The sequence below is a fragment of the Gossypium hirsutum genome, chromosome D03, assembly GCF_007990345.1.
Source record: "Gossypium hirsutum isolate 1008001.06 chromosome D03, Gossypium_hirsutum_v2.1, whole genome shotgun sequence".
Taxonomy (NCBI): domain Eukaryota; kingdom Viridiplantae; phylum Streptophyta; class Magnoliopsida; order Malvales; family Malvaceae; genus Gossypium; species Gossypium hirsutum.
Window position 1 is genome coordinate 42,959,492 of NC_053439.1, and position 13,461 is coordinate 42,972,952.

Genomic DNA, 13,461 nt, shown 5'->3' on the forward strand with positions numbered 1-13,461 from the left:
AAATTTGAAATTCAAATTCAAGCTAAAAATAGCTATAGAGTGGACGATTTCAATAGAGAAATATTTGGGCTGAATTTTGATTATTTTCCAACTATAAGGACCTTCAATTAATTATCCCGAAACATGTTTTAGGCGGCCACCTTCGAGTGTCAAATTTGGGCTCTTAGTTCCCTTGTTGGATGGTTCTTCAGTCTAAAACTTAGCAGACATGTCCATCTTTCATCACCTTCTTTATTGGGTCAAGTAGTTAACCTGATGCCCCAAATTGTATGGTCTTGCCGTTCACATGGATAATTTGTACATGTCCATATTTTATTTATTTAAATCATGTCTCCAATGTACCTCTTACATAATGAAAAATGCATACATTAATAAATTAACATGAATTAATATAAAATATACTTGAAAATCATGTAATTAAGCATAATTTTACATACTTTTTAAATTCATGTCTAAAATTACTAATTAAGTAAAATTCACTTATTTCAATAATAATCACTCAAGATAAACACATTTATTAAGTAAAAAGTGGTAAAGTATAGAAAAACCCTATATAATTTCGAGTTTACAGTACCCCCAATCAGTTGCATAATATAGGCTCGAGTAGCGCACATCACCTCATGCTCAGTGGTGGTGCTCGATAACTCCTTGAAATTTGCTCTCAACCATGCCAATGGCAAGCACGTGAAATTTCATTCCCCATAACCAGGGGACTGTCCAAACAATCTATGGCATACTGCTGAAGGTTCCAACACTTTGCTTCGACTCGTGACCACATCACCGTCAACTCATAACCCAAGTTGCATAGCGACATCCTCCAATGTGGTCATGCATTTCTTGCAAGGCATAATAAAGGTGTGGATCTTCGGTCACCACCGTTCAACCAATGCGGATATTAAGTTTGCCCTTAGGTTGAACCTCTGGATCAATGCGACATCCCCAAATTCCACCAACTGTAAGTATGGCATGATCCACTTGTTCGAATCATACTTGGGAAAATAGAACCGCGACCTCAAAACCTGATACCTATCTTGTATGGTAAAATATGATAAATCAAGTATCTATATAATTTAAACATAAAATTGTCAATGTTTTCAAGTGATTCTTCAATCTTTGCTAATAAAAAAATTAAATAATTCAAATAAGATCCAAAAAAAATTTGATGAAATTAAAGAAATTATATATTTTTTATTTTTTGATAAACTTTACACATTTAATTTTATCACTTAGTATAAAATTTAAAAAATAAGGTAACCTGTATTTGGCCCATGTATTCTTCAAATATTTTTTTCTTTAAAATAAATATTTAAAAAATACGATAAATTATATTGCCTCAAGCCTTTGGCTTTTCCTTTTTCCGTTTGGCCACGGGTTTTTAAATATTTAAAAATTACGATAAGTTCATATCAATTTAAAACATACTAAACTTTATAAATAAAAAATTATTTTATAGCGGGTATGAGTATGCTCATTTTTTTTCTAAGTTCCTACTTGCATCGGAGATTATATCTCGTGCCTATATTGGATGGCATATGGGTTGGACATGGATAAGGATGAGTCCGGAATAGATAATATTTACATTTTTACCATTTGAACATAGTATTTCAAATTTAATAAATACACAATTTTAAATCCTATAATATTTACAGTTCAAAAAATTCTAAGGTTAATCCTATTGTTTAGTGATAAGTGCAGAAACTTCAAAATCAGTTCGTTATAATATTAGATGAAATGCATATGTATATGCTGTGGTAAGGCTTGCAAACAGAAAGAATAACTCAACTAATATATATATATACTGATTTACAAATAAATACATATGTAAATAGTAATAACATACATATAAAGAAGATAAAAATAGTGGGAGAATAAAAAGGGTGCTAGCAACCAAATAGAGATCAATTTCATGCAATCAAAACAGTTAGGAAAAAGCAATTTAACATCAAACACGTAGAGCAAAATAACGCTAAGCAAGGAAAACTGACAAACCAAAATGAAATATTTTTATTTAATATATAATTAATTTTACTGTTTCATTGATTCTCGATGAAATATGATTCGTGTTTACTCGAGAAGACATTTTGATATCTACATAATTTAAAAAAATACATAAATTAAATATAATCAATCATTATATTGCAATAACTACTTTTAATATAATACATGCACATCAAAATATTTTTACATACCTTACTTGTATTTATTAACTTTAAAACAAATACAATTCTTTTTTTTTTCTTTCCTCTTCTCTTCTCTTCTTCTACTTCAAAATTTTAAGGGGACCAAAGCTCCACCTTTCTTTTTAAAATGTTGAATGTCTCTCTTCTCTTCTCTTCTCTTCTCTTCTCCCATTCTATTTTTTTAAAACCGTTAATTAAATAGACCATGACCAATCACATTGTTGATGTCATTGACGCGGCTGACACGATGTGACCGGTCAGTATATTTATTTTTTAGTCATTTAATTTTTTTTAATTTTTTTTAAAATGCTTTAATTAATTTTTTTTACAAATCAATCATTTCTCATTTTTTTTCAAACTTTTTTTATTTTTTGGTCCTCTGTTTCTTAATTTCTATTTAAAATGTCCCTTATCAAACTTTTTTTAAAAATATCCCTTTGATTTTTTTGATTTCACATTATATAAATGATTTACATAAAAATTATATTTTACAAAATAACTATCAAGTTACATAATTCAAAAATTATATTTTAAAAATATAATTTTACATTTCAAACAGTCTAAAATAATTTAACTTAACTTACAATATATAATTTTACAACACGAGCAACTTTTTCAATACTTAAAAAAATTAAACGATTTTGTTCAAGATTGACAACATTGTGTCGTACAAACAAAACATAATTAAACGATTTTGTTCAAGATCGACAACATTGTGTCTTACAAATTGAAAAATAAATTGTTTAACCGCAGTAGGAGAGACTTTCTTGGTGCTATTAAATTGTAACCTGGATGCTGCTAATATTGATGATCTCACCAGTGCGGTTCGATTTAGGATTTCTTAAAACCTTCAAGCATCTCGTTGACCTAGGGAATCCCAAATAATCTGCTCGTTGGCTGTATAACCAATTTGACCTCATTATCGTCCTACCACAGCCAACGGAAACACTTACATAACCAATTTGAACCCGTTACCGAATAAATAATTGGCATCCGAAAATAACTATTAAATTTACAGGTGTCGGAGCTCCACCGAATTATTGTTAAACGAAACATACCTTCAAATTAAAAAATTACTAAATAAACAAAAACACAAATACATAATAAAAAAAACGCTCATCTCTCTCTCATTCATCCTCTTACAAAATATAAGTAAATTTTTTTTTCTTCAACTCAGATTCAACTGTCATTGGGGGTTATATATACCAATTTGGTCACATCAAAGAGAATGACTCTATCAAATAAAATAATATTTTTTAAATGAAAAAGCACATTTAAAAAACCTTGATAATAAAGTGGTGGCACCATTTAGAACGGTTCCACCTAATAAAAAATATATTTTTTTATAATTTAAAATTTAAAAAAATTAAAAAAATAAATTACACTGACACATACAAAATTGGTGGTGCCAAACTCTTTGGCTCTACAAAAAAAATATTATTTTATTAGGTTTGTTGATGTGGCATGTTGGTGGCGTCAAACTCTTCGACTTTACTATTTTTTACTATAAATTTCAGGTCATTTACGTGTATAATAAAAAAATAGGTTATTTTTATAATTAATCAAAATTTATGTAAAAAAGCCATGGTTAGGTTTTCCGGAAGAAAAAGTTCGTATTAAATGGGAGGAAAAAGCTCACCTAAAAAGTTTACCAAATTTCTATAAATAGGTGAATTGTTATTGCTATATTAAAGCGCGCTGGTTACGTTTTTCCTTTAGCCTTCATCACCTAAGCCCAAAGCATTGAATGCTCCAAACCGTGGACCACAACCACTGACATTATATATACAAAATTATATCACTATGTGGGTGAATTTAAAAAAAAAAAAACCGATAAATTTGTCATATGGTTAACTATACCATAGGTGACTTAATTATTCTCTTTTTATTTTACTCACTTAATTATTAATTATTTTAATTTAGTTATTCAATTTCCTTTGTGTGTTAAATCTCTAACTTGACATGACAATTAAAAATTTAGTATAATTACCAAATTAATTCTCAATATTTACATGTTATATTGATTTAGTCATAATATTAAAAAAATTAACACTTAAAATTTATAAATGATTTTAATTTGATCCAAAATTCTCCTTCCTCCTGGGCTTCCCCACCACCACTACCAAGGCTTCCATTTTTCTTTCTATTTGAACCTAATTTATCATTAAATAATCATCCATCTTGATTCCAGTCCCTGGTTTGTTCTCTGAGTTTATCAAGAGCCTCTGTGACATAGGATTGGTTTAATTAGTTGGGTGACCAAATTTAAAAAAAAAAATTAGTGACCAAAAAAGAAAAAGAGCAATAATTGGGTGATTAAAAAAAATTATAGATAAGTGACAAAAAAACAGAACAACAGTTGAGCGACTTGTAATGTAATTTACTATTATAAATTTATATTTAATATTGAAAAATTGGCATTTTTTAAAAAATAGTGATTGGATCACCTGTATTGTTAAATTGTCAATTTTAATATCTAAAATATTGGTATTAAAAAACCAATAAAAATATGCACTTAAACAAATTACATCAACAAAACTTTTTGTACAGGCCCAATATTTGCCCGGGACCCAAAAAACGCAATACATCACAACTCAAACAGCAAACCTAAACAATTACTAACCCAAATCCAGCCCAATAACCTACCAGCCCAAACAAACCCAATCCAAAACAACTGTAGCAGCCCAAACCCGAGGCCCAATATCCTAGCCCAACAAACCAAAGTCAAACTAGGGTTTCAGAAAAGCTAAAACCCTAGCGCCGCATCTGCTGACCTTTGGTCTCCTGGCCGCCGCCTTCTGCCACCACCGCCATGGTCACATCATCGCCTCCACTTGCGCCGTCACCTGCAAGACACGCAAACAACAGAAACACGCAAGGAAAATAATAGAGATAACATGTAACATCGGCTATAAAAGCCGAATTTCATCACTGTATTGGGGGTTTCCTTTTCCTTTTTCTTTTTCACGATTTCTCAAAAAATAAAAGAAAAAAATACTTAAAGGTGATTTCTTGTGTTTTTCATTTCGATTTTCAGATTTTTTGACTCTAATTTCATCCTTTTTTGTTTATTTCTCTGTTTATAACATAGAGTAAATAAAGACTCACCGGACGGCCGTGGTAGCGCTGTCGGAGGGCTTCTCTTCCTTTGCTCGATTCGGGTCTCAAGGGGGTCAAAAATCTCTTTTTTATATATCCTCGCGGGTTGAAAGAGCTTGGCTCTCAAGGACGCCATACAACGGGGGCTTAAAAGCCCATTTTGCAAAACGTCGGCCACTGGCCATGGCGGCGGTGCGACGGAGATAGGCAAAAACTCGAGGGCCGGAGAAAGAGAGGTTTGAAAGAGGAAACTCTCATTTTTTTAGAAAGTGGCGAGAAATGAATTTTTTTAAAAAAATTTAACTGTTAAGGGCTGACTAAACAGCATCGTTTAGGGATGGTCACAATAGCCCTAAAACGACATCGTTTTGCCCCTTAGATCCGCGCATTGACCCGACCTGACTAGAGGATCTGCGCTTTTTTAATTTTTAGGCTATTTGCGCATTCAACCCTTCCGTTTTTTAATGTTTTTTAATCAAGTATTTTTATTTTTCAATTTTACCCCACAATTTGTTCTGCTTACAATTTGGTCCCTAATGGAACTATGCATTTTGGAGGGTGGGGGATTATTTCCCATCTAGTCTATTCTCGTTATTCGCACGTTCAAATAAGTCCTTTCTTTTTATTTATTTCAAATTCGCCCCATTTTTTGTTTTTAATTCAATTTGGTCCATATTTTAGCTATTTTATTATCTAATTATTTTAATGTTATTATCATTATTATATTATACCATTAATCTTGTATTATTATTATTTACTTATTTATACCTCTTAAATTTCAAAATTTGTTATATATATATATATGCATGCATACATTTTTATAATATATGCACATAATTTTGTATAATTTATATATATACGTACTTATATATATATTTATATCTTATAATTTATATATATATGTACATACATATATCTTTTTGCATTTTATAATTTTATTCATTTTCTTTACTTACTTATTCATTTACATTTTCATTATTATTTTTAAAAGAATGTTTTACTTTTATTTGCTTATATATTTGTTATTTTGTATGCTATTGATTTGTCCTTTTTATTTAACTTATTTTCGTTTCTATTGCTCGTATTATTTATGCTTATATCATCGTATTCATTTTTGTTTTGTTACGCATATTGATACCGTGTTTCATTTCTACTATTTCGTGTTAGATTAATTTTATTCAATGCATAAATTATGATTTTTGAATAAGCACTCGTGTTTAGATTCGAGAAGGTCATACCTTAACTTACGAGGTTTCGATTTTCACAATAAATCTAAATACACAAATCTTTTCAAACTCAAGTTTTAAACGATCCCGGGAATTAAGAAGAGATCGTGTCCTAACTTACTGGGCATGATCCCTTTTTTTCTCAAGTTTTAAACTATCTCGGGAATTAAGAAAAGATCATGTCCTAACTTACTGGGCATGATCCCTTTTTTAAATCTGAGATAGCTAAATATCTTTTAAATAAGTAAATTTTTGGCATTCATTCGCGCATCAGAAATTCAAGACATTTTGTCCTAACTTACTAGATATAATTCTCTTTCTCGATCAATGTGAAATATGCCCTTTTCCTGAAAATTTTCAACATTTCAATAAAGGATCGTATTTTAAATCTCTTTAAAGTTTTCAATCTTCGACACTAAGACATTAATTAATCAACTAGGTACCAATTTTGGGCGTTACGAGGGTGCTAATCCTTCATCGTACGTAACCGACTCCTGAACCCATTTTTCTAAATTTTGTGGACCAAAATCGTTGTTTTAATAAAATTAAATTATTTATTAAAAATAACCACTTTTCAAGGTGGCCCGATCACACCTTATCTAAAAGGATTAGTGGCGACTCCCATATTCATTTTCATTTTTAAAATCCAAGTCGATCCCGTTTTACAAAAAAATGGTTACGACAGCTTGGCGACTCTACTGGGAAATGGTTTTAAGAGTCGAGCCATAAATTGATTATTTTCTGTCTTTTTATCAAAAGTTGAAAATTTGATTTAAATTTGTGATCCTCTCATTGTATTTTTATGGGTCTGTATCATTTTGATATGTTTGCTTTATTGGTTCGAGTCTTTTATTGTCTGCATATTGCATTGCATGGCCGTTGGTCACACCCTTTTAAGTGGGAGTGAGAAGCTACTCCTTCGTGAGGTTTTCACCTCCGTGTAGGATAGTGGATCGGTTCCGGGATACATCTGTACCTATGTCTTCGTGAGATTTTCATCTCCGTGTAGCCATAGGGAAATGTATTTCCCTGAGCTGAACTCAGTCCGTATGAGCCTATAAGGGGTGAAGATCGAGGAATCTGCTGGTTCAGGTATCTCAACTTTAGAACCAAACCACATGTAGAAGACCTTAGGAGCCCACCCTAGGTAGAACTACACCAAACCCTAGAAGATACCCAAATAGATGTTTTATTGCTTCTTGATTGTGTTGGGTTTATACATGATACTGACTTTTTGTATTTTACTTTCACTACATGACACTTCAACTATATGGCATTTCATCATGAAAGTCATTGGTTCATATTCGATTCCTAGATAAAAAGCTTATCATGGAAAAGGGGTTTCTTGATAAGGTGAAAGATAATGCGGCTGTCCGAATTTGGTCAAAAACTACACAACACGAGAAATGTGATAGTTTGGCTGAAGGATATATATCAGAATTATGGGACTTTACCCGTATTAGTGTAACTCAGAACAGTTTGCAAGAGTTGAAGAAAATCTGGGATTAGTGGAACGAGGAGGTCAGACAGCTATTCTATTCTAATTATGAGGATTTACCTTACTTGCTCGATATAAAGGTAGACAAGCATCTGTTTCGGGCTCTCGCACAATTTTGGAACCCCGCCTACAGTTGTTTATCATTTGAAAAGTCAACTTAGTGCCTACGGTAGAAGAATACATGTGCGAAAATTCAAGTCGACATAGCTTACTTGAGAGCTATAAATGCACCGAACTTTTTGAAGAGTTTGATGAACATAACCGGGATGAGTGAACAATGGGTTGCAACTCGAATCAAACAAAAGAGGGATAACAAGTGCATTTCTTGGAAGAATTTCAAAGATATAGTTCTACCACACCCAGATGCGAAGAAGAGGGTAGATGTCTTTGCTTTGAGCATATACGGCTTAGTTGTCTTCCCCAAGGCTTTGGGACATGTTGATGAGCCAGTTACTGACTTGTTCGACTGACTTGATAAAGGAGTTACACCAGTTCCAGCGATTTTGGTAGAAACATTCAGGTTACTGAATGCCTGCCAGAGAGCGGGTAAAGGTAGATTTATCGGATGTGCATAGCTATTACTCGCATGGTTCCACAGTCATTTTTGGAAAGTCGATAAGGTTTCATATCGAGTCTTCTCTGAAAACTATTCGTCACTAAAAGAGATAATAGCTACACTGTGGAGGGACAACATCTCGGAGGAGAAGTGGATGGCAATTTTTTAGAATATACAAGAAGAGGACATTGAATAGAGAGCTCCGTGGTTGCTTCAGGATAAAATTTTGTATCGGTACGGTGATTTTGATTGGGTCCCTCTGCTTGGAATTTGGGGAGCTGTTGGTTATGCCCCGTTGCTAGTGCTTAGGCAGTATAGGTCAAGGCAGTTTATACCCGCAAATCAGGGATTAGCTGAGTGTGAATTCTCGTACGGAGGTGATGGTTACAAAAAAAGATTCGAGAGATGTCCAATGCATGGAACCAGACTCGTCGATTAAGAGATTAGTCGTAGGTCCAATGACGACTCCTGAGTGTAATAAATAGTGGGTTAGAAGAATCCATGATAATATCCCCAAACCAAGTCACGAAAATAGTCAGTCGATAGAGGAACATTTACGAGTCGTTCCTTCTGAATTAGAAATCATAAAGTAAGATTTTGAAAGGAGAAATGTAGAATTAGAAAAGAAGATAGAGAAAATGGAAGAAGAAAATATAAACTTGAGATTAGATGCGGATATTCAGAAACTCGAGGTAGAAAGACTAAGAAAAGGGAAAGCTAAGGCCGAGGAGGATCTAGATAGCTTGAAGACAGATTATAAGAAGCTGCGCCTATCGATCAGAACTGCCGGGTTGGGAAAAACTTTGGAGCAGTACCATGAAGAGATTTAAGAAAAAATAAACAAAGCTGATAGACCGGAAAGGAAATTCCAAGAGGTCCAAATGTGAAATGAAGCTCTAGAGAAGATTTTGTCAGAGAACCGAAAAGAAAAAGGCGAACTAAAGGATAGAGTGGCTGAGTTAGAAGGATTTCTCCATCGGTATCGAAATCAAAATTCTGTGATGGAATTGAGAGCAAACTTAGGTAAAATTGAAGAAATGAAAGAAAGAATAGAAGAGTTAGAAACGACATTACGACATTGTGAGATCTGGATCGAGTACCTGGAAGCTAACGAAGATCGTCAGAATGAGCAGCTGCACTACTTTCAGAACCAAGTTAGGAATAGAGATCATATTATGGGAGAAGCCGTGGTTCAAATCCGAGAGGTAGCTGATCACTTGCTAACTTTGGCAGTGCAAGCTGATATGCTGAGCGTAAAGTATGAGTTGGAATCAAGTCGGAGACAGGAGTTAGCCTAATTACTTAGGAAGATTAGAGTTCTGAGCATTAAGGCTAAGCCGTATATGTAACCCATCTTATGTAAAGAAGTTTGTTTTCTAGTAAATTTTTCAAAATGAAATTGAATTAGAATTGACGCCTTTTTGCATTCATTTCATGCATTGCATCGCATCATATGCATTAATGACCATTAAAAGACTCTAATTGAATAAAATTATTTCAGTTAATTTGGAAAACCAACACCCTTACGGTGCTAGGGCAAAATCGATAAATATGGATCAAAGATTGGAAAAACTCGAATAGCTCCAAAAAGATATGCAAGACCAAATGCGAGAGCGGCTAGAAATAATTGAGCAAGATATGGTGGAAAAGATGATGGAGTCCTAGAAGAACATGATGACTCAGTTAACACAGCTGTTGGCTGGGGGAAATAACAAAGGAAAGGATCCCATGGTTAATGTTGAAGAAGGAGATAATGATGGACCCCTCTACCTTCCAAGCTTTACTCCTCCACATGTACAGCCCCAAGCTGATGTACACCTATGTAGGTCCTTTGTCACAATCAAGCCTCAACAGTTTCAGGCTGGCACCTCAATGTGAATGAACTTCCAAACCGGATTAGGTTTTAACTCCAGAAAGAACCCTACCAATCCCATTGTCCTTGATTTTTACGAAGTGGTTGAGAAGGAGAAAACCAAGGAAGAATTGCTAAAACAGCTAGAGGAAAGATGTAAATGGCTCAAAGAAAAGTTCAGGGCTATGGAAAGTAGTGAGAATTACTAGGGGATTGATGCTAAAAATTTGAGTTTGGTTCCGGATTTGGTACTCCCCCATAAGTTCAAAATGCCAGAATTTGAGAAATATAATGGGACCAGTTGCCCTGAAGCTCATATTACCATGTTTTGTAGGCGTATGACTGGATACGTTAACAACGACCAACTGCTTATACATTGCTTTTAAGATAGCCTCACAGGGGCAGCATCTAAGTGGTACAATCAATTAAGTCGTACCAAGATTAGTTCATGGAGGGACTTAACACAAGCATTTATGAAGCAATACAGTCATGTAGCAGATATGGTCCTTAATAGAATCACCTTACAAAATATGGAGAAGAAGCCTAATGAAAGTTTTAGGCAATACGCGGAAAGGTGGAGGGAGGTTGCCGTTCAAGTCTAGCCACCACTCCTGGAAAGGGAGATGACAATGCTCTTCATTAACACACTGAAGGCACCATTTATCACACATATGTTGAGAAGTTCCACGAAAAGCTTTGCTGACATAGTTATGAATGGAGAAATGATTGAAAACGCCATAAGGAGTGGAAAGATTGAGGCCGGAGAAAGTAACCGAAGAACGGCTCCGAAGAAAAAAGAGAATGAGGTGAACAACATGAGCACCAATAACTAAGGTTATTCAAAATCTATCACGGATAACCACCAAGAAAGGTGGCTGCTAATCAACAAGGTCTATCAAGACAGGAGCCCGGCATGAGACAAAACATTGAGAAACCCCAGTTCATGCCAATTCCAATGCCGTACCGGGAGTTGTATCAAAGTTTGTTTGATGCACACGTTGTTTCCCCTTTATACTTAAAACCCCTGCAACCTTCGTACCCCAAATGGTATGACAGGAATGCATAATAAGACTATCATGCGGGGATTACGTGACACTCAATAGAAAATTGCACAGCCTTCAAAAAGCTGATCAGCATAGGCGTTGTCAAGTTTGATGATTCGCCCAGTATGGAAAATCCATTACCTAACCATGCTGATATGGGGGTAAACGTGATAAGTGGAAACATGGAGAGGAAAATCAAGGCAGATATTGCGGAAGTAAGAACCCCTTTGAAATGGGTCTGAAAGAAAATGGTAGAAAGGGGGTTAATCAGTTCGAATTTAGAGGGGAGATGTAGGGAGACGAGAAATTATTGCGAGTTCCATCACGAAGAAGAGAAAAGATCCAGGAGTGCACAGAATTCAGAGCCTTAGTTCAAGGCATGATGGACGATAAGGAAGTAGAGTTCTACGAAGAAGTCCAGAAAGAAGGAAGCATATGCGCGTTGGAACCAACGACAAGGGTTTTGAAAGTAAACCATCCTGTGGTCATCATCTCGCGACCAAGGAATAACGAGGCGAGAGTACCGATAATGCGAAAAATAATAATCTAGAAGCCTACAGCCTTCTCTTACCAAGATAACAAAAAAGTCCCGTGGAACTATTAGTGCAACACAACCATCTAAGGAAAGAAAATTTCAGCCAGTACTGCAAAAGAGGATCATGGCATGGGTTTTTATACGCATAGTGGGAAACGCTACGATTTGATAAGTCCTCAGCTGAACTGGTAAAGAGAAAGGCATAGTGATAGAGCAAAAGAAGGAAAAAAATAGCCAAGCCTGTGTTACCTATTACCGAGCTAGTGAAAGAGGAAGAAGCCAAGGAATTCCTCAAATTCCTGAAGCACGACGAATATAGTGTTGTGGAACAACTGTATAAACAACCATCTCGCATATCCGTGCTAGTCTTGCTCTTAAGTTTAGAGGTGCATTGAAGGGCGTTGATAAAAGTGCTGAATGAAACTTATGTGGCCAATGACATCTCTGTCAACAAATTAGATCGACTAGTCAACAACATAATCGCCGATAACTTTATCTTCTTTAGCGATGACAAAATACCACCTGGAGGCATGGGGTCCACTAAAGCTTTGCGTATTACCACCCGATGCAAAGAGTATACCTTTCCAGGAGTTTTGATAGATAACGGGTCAGCATTGAATGTATTGCCCCTATCCACACTTAACAGACTGCCTGTGGATAGTTCGCATATGAAGACATGCCAAAATATAGTGAGGGCATTCGATGTCACAGAAAGAAAGGTCATGGGAAGAATCGAGATACCTTTATTGATCGGCCAAACTATTTACGAGGTGAATTTTCTCGTGATGGATATCAAGCCCTCTTATAATTGCCTATTAGGAAGGCCATGGATACATTCAGTGGGGGCTATACCATCATCATTACATCAGAAGCTGAAGTTGGTGTCAGAAGGTTGACTGGTGACAATAAATGCCGAAGTAGACATCATAGCAGCTGTAGCTAATGATGCGCCATACGTGGAAATTAATGATGAAGCAGTTGAATGCTCCTTTCGATCTTTGGAGTTTGTAAACGCAACATTTATTTCTAAGGGGAGCAAAATTCCAATACCTAAAATATTCAAGACCGCGAAGATGGAGTTACAATTGTTGATGGGAAAAGTAGCTTTACCCAGAAGAGGATTAGGGAGATGTCTCCAAGGAAGAATTGAGGCTCTAGTGCTGAAGGAAAAACAAGATCGCTTTGGCTTAGGATATAAGCCATACATAAAGTAGAGAAGGAATGAGCTAGAAAAAAGGCAAGAAAGAATAAAGACACGCCTAAGTGGAGAGGAAATTAAATGGGAACCAATGATAATTCCCCACATATCCAAAACCTTTGTATCAGGGGGGATCATTCATATTGAGAGAAGTGTACCGAGGGAAGAGGGCATCAATGCCATACATGAAGATATGAATGAAGAGCGGATTATGTTAGTTATGTAACATCCCGATTTTGGGCCTAGTCAGAACAGTGGTTTCGGGACCACAAAT

At 35.0% G+C, this 13,461-nt stretch overlaps 1 long non-coding RNA gene across 1 annotated transcript; it reads right to left on the bottom strand.

The window, feature by feature from the left end:
- Positions 1 to 386: 386 nt before the first annotated feature.
- On the bottom strand, positions 387 to 2,347 carry LOC107950822 (uncharacterized). The gene is made up of 2 exons (XR_001698219.1): positions 2,190 to 2,347; positions 387 to 1,026 (listed from the first exon to the last, which is right to left on the bottom strand). It is a non-coding gene; the product is annotated as an uncharacterized lncRNA (long non-coding RNA).
- Positions 2,348 to 13,461: the final 11,114 nt, after the last annotated feature.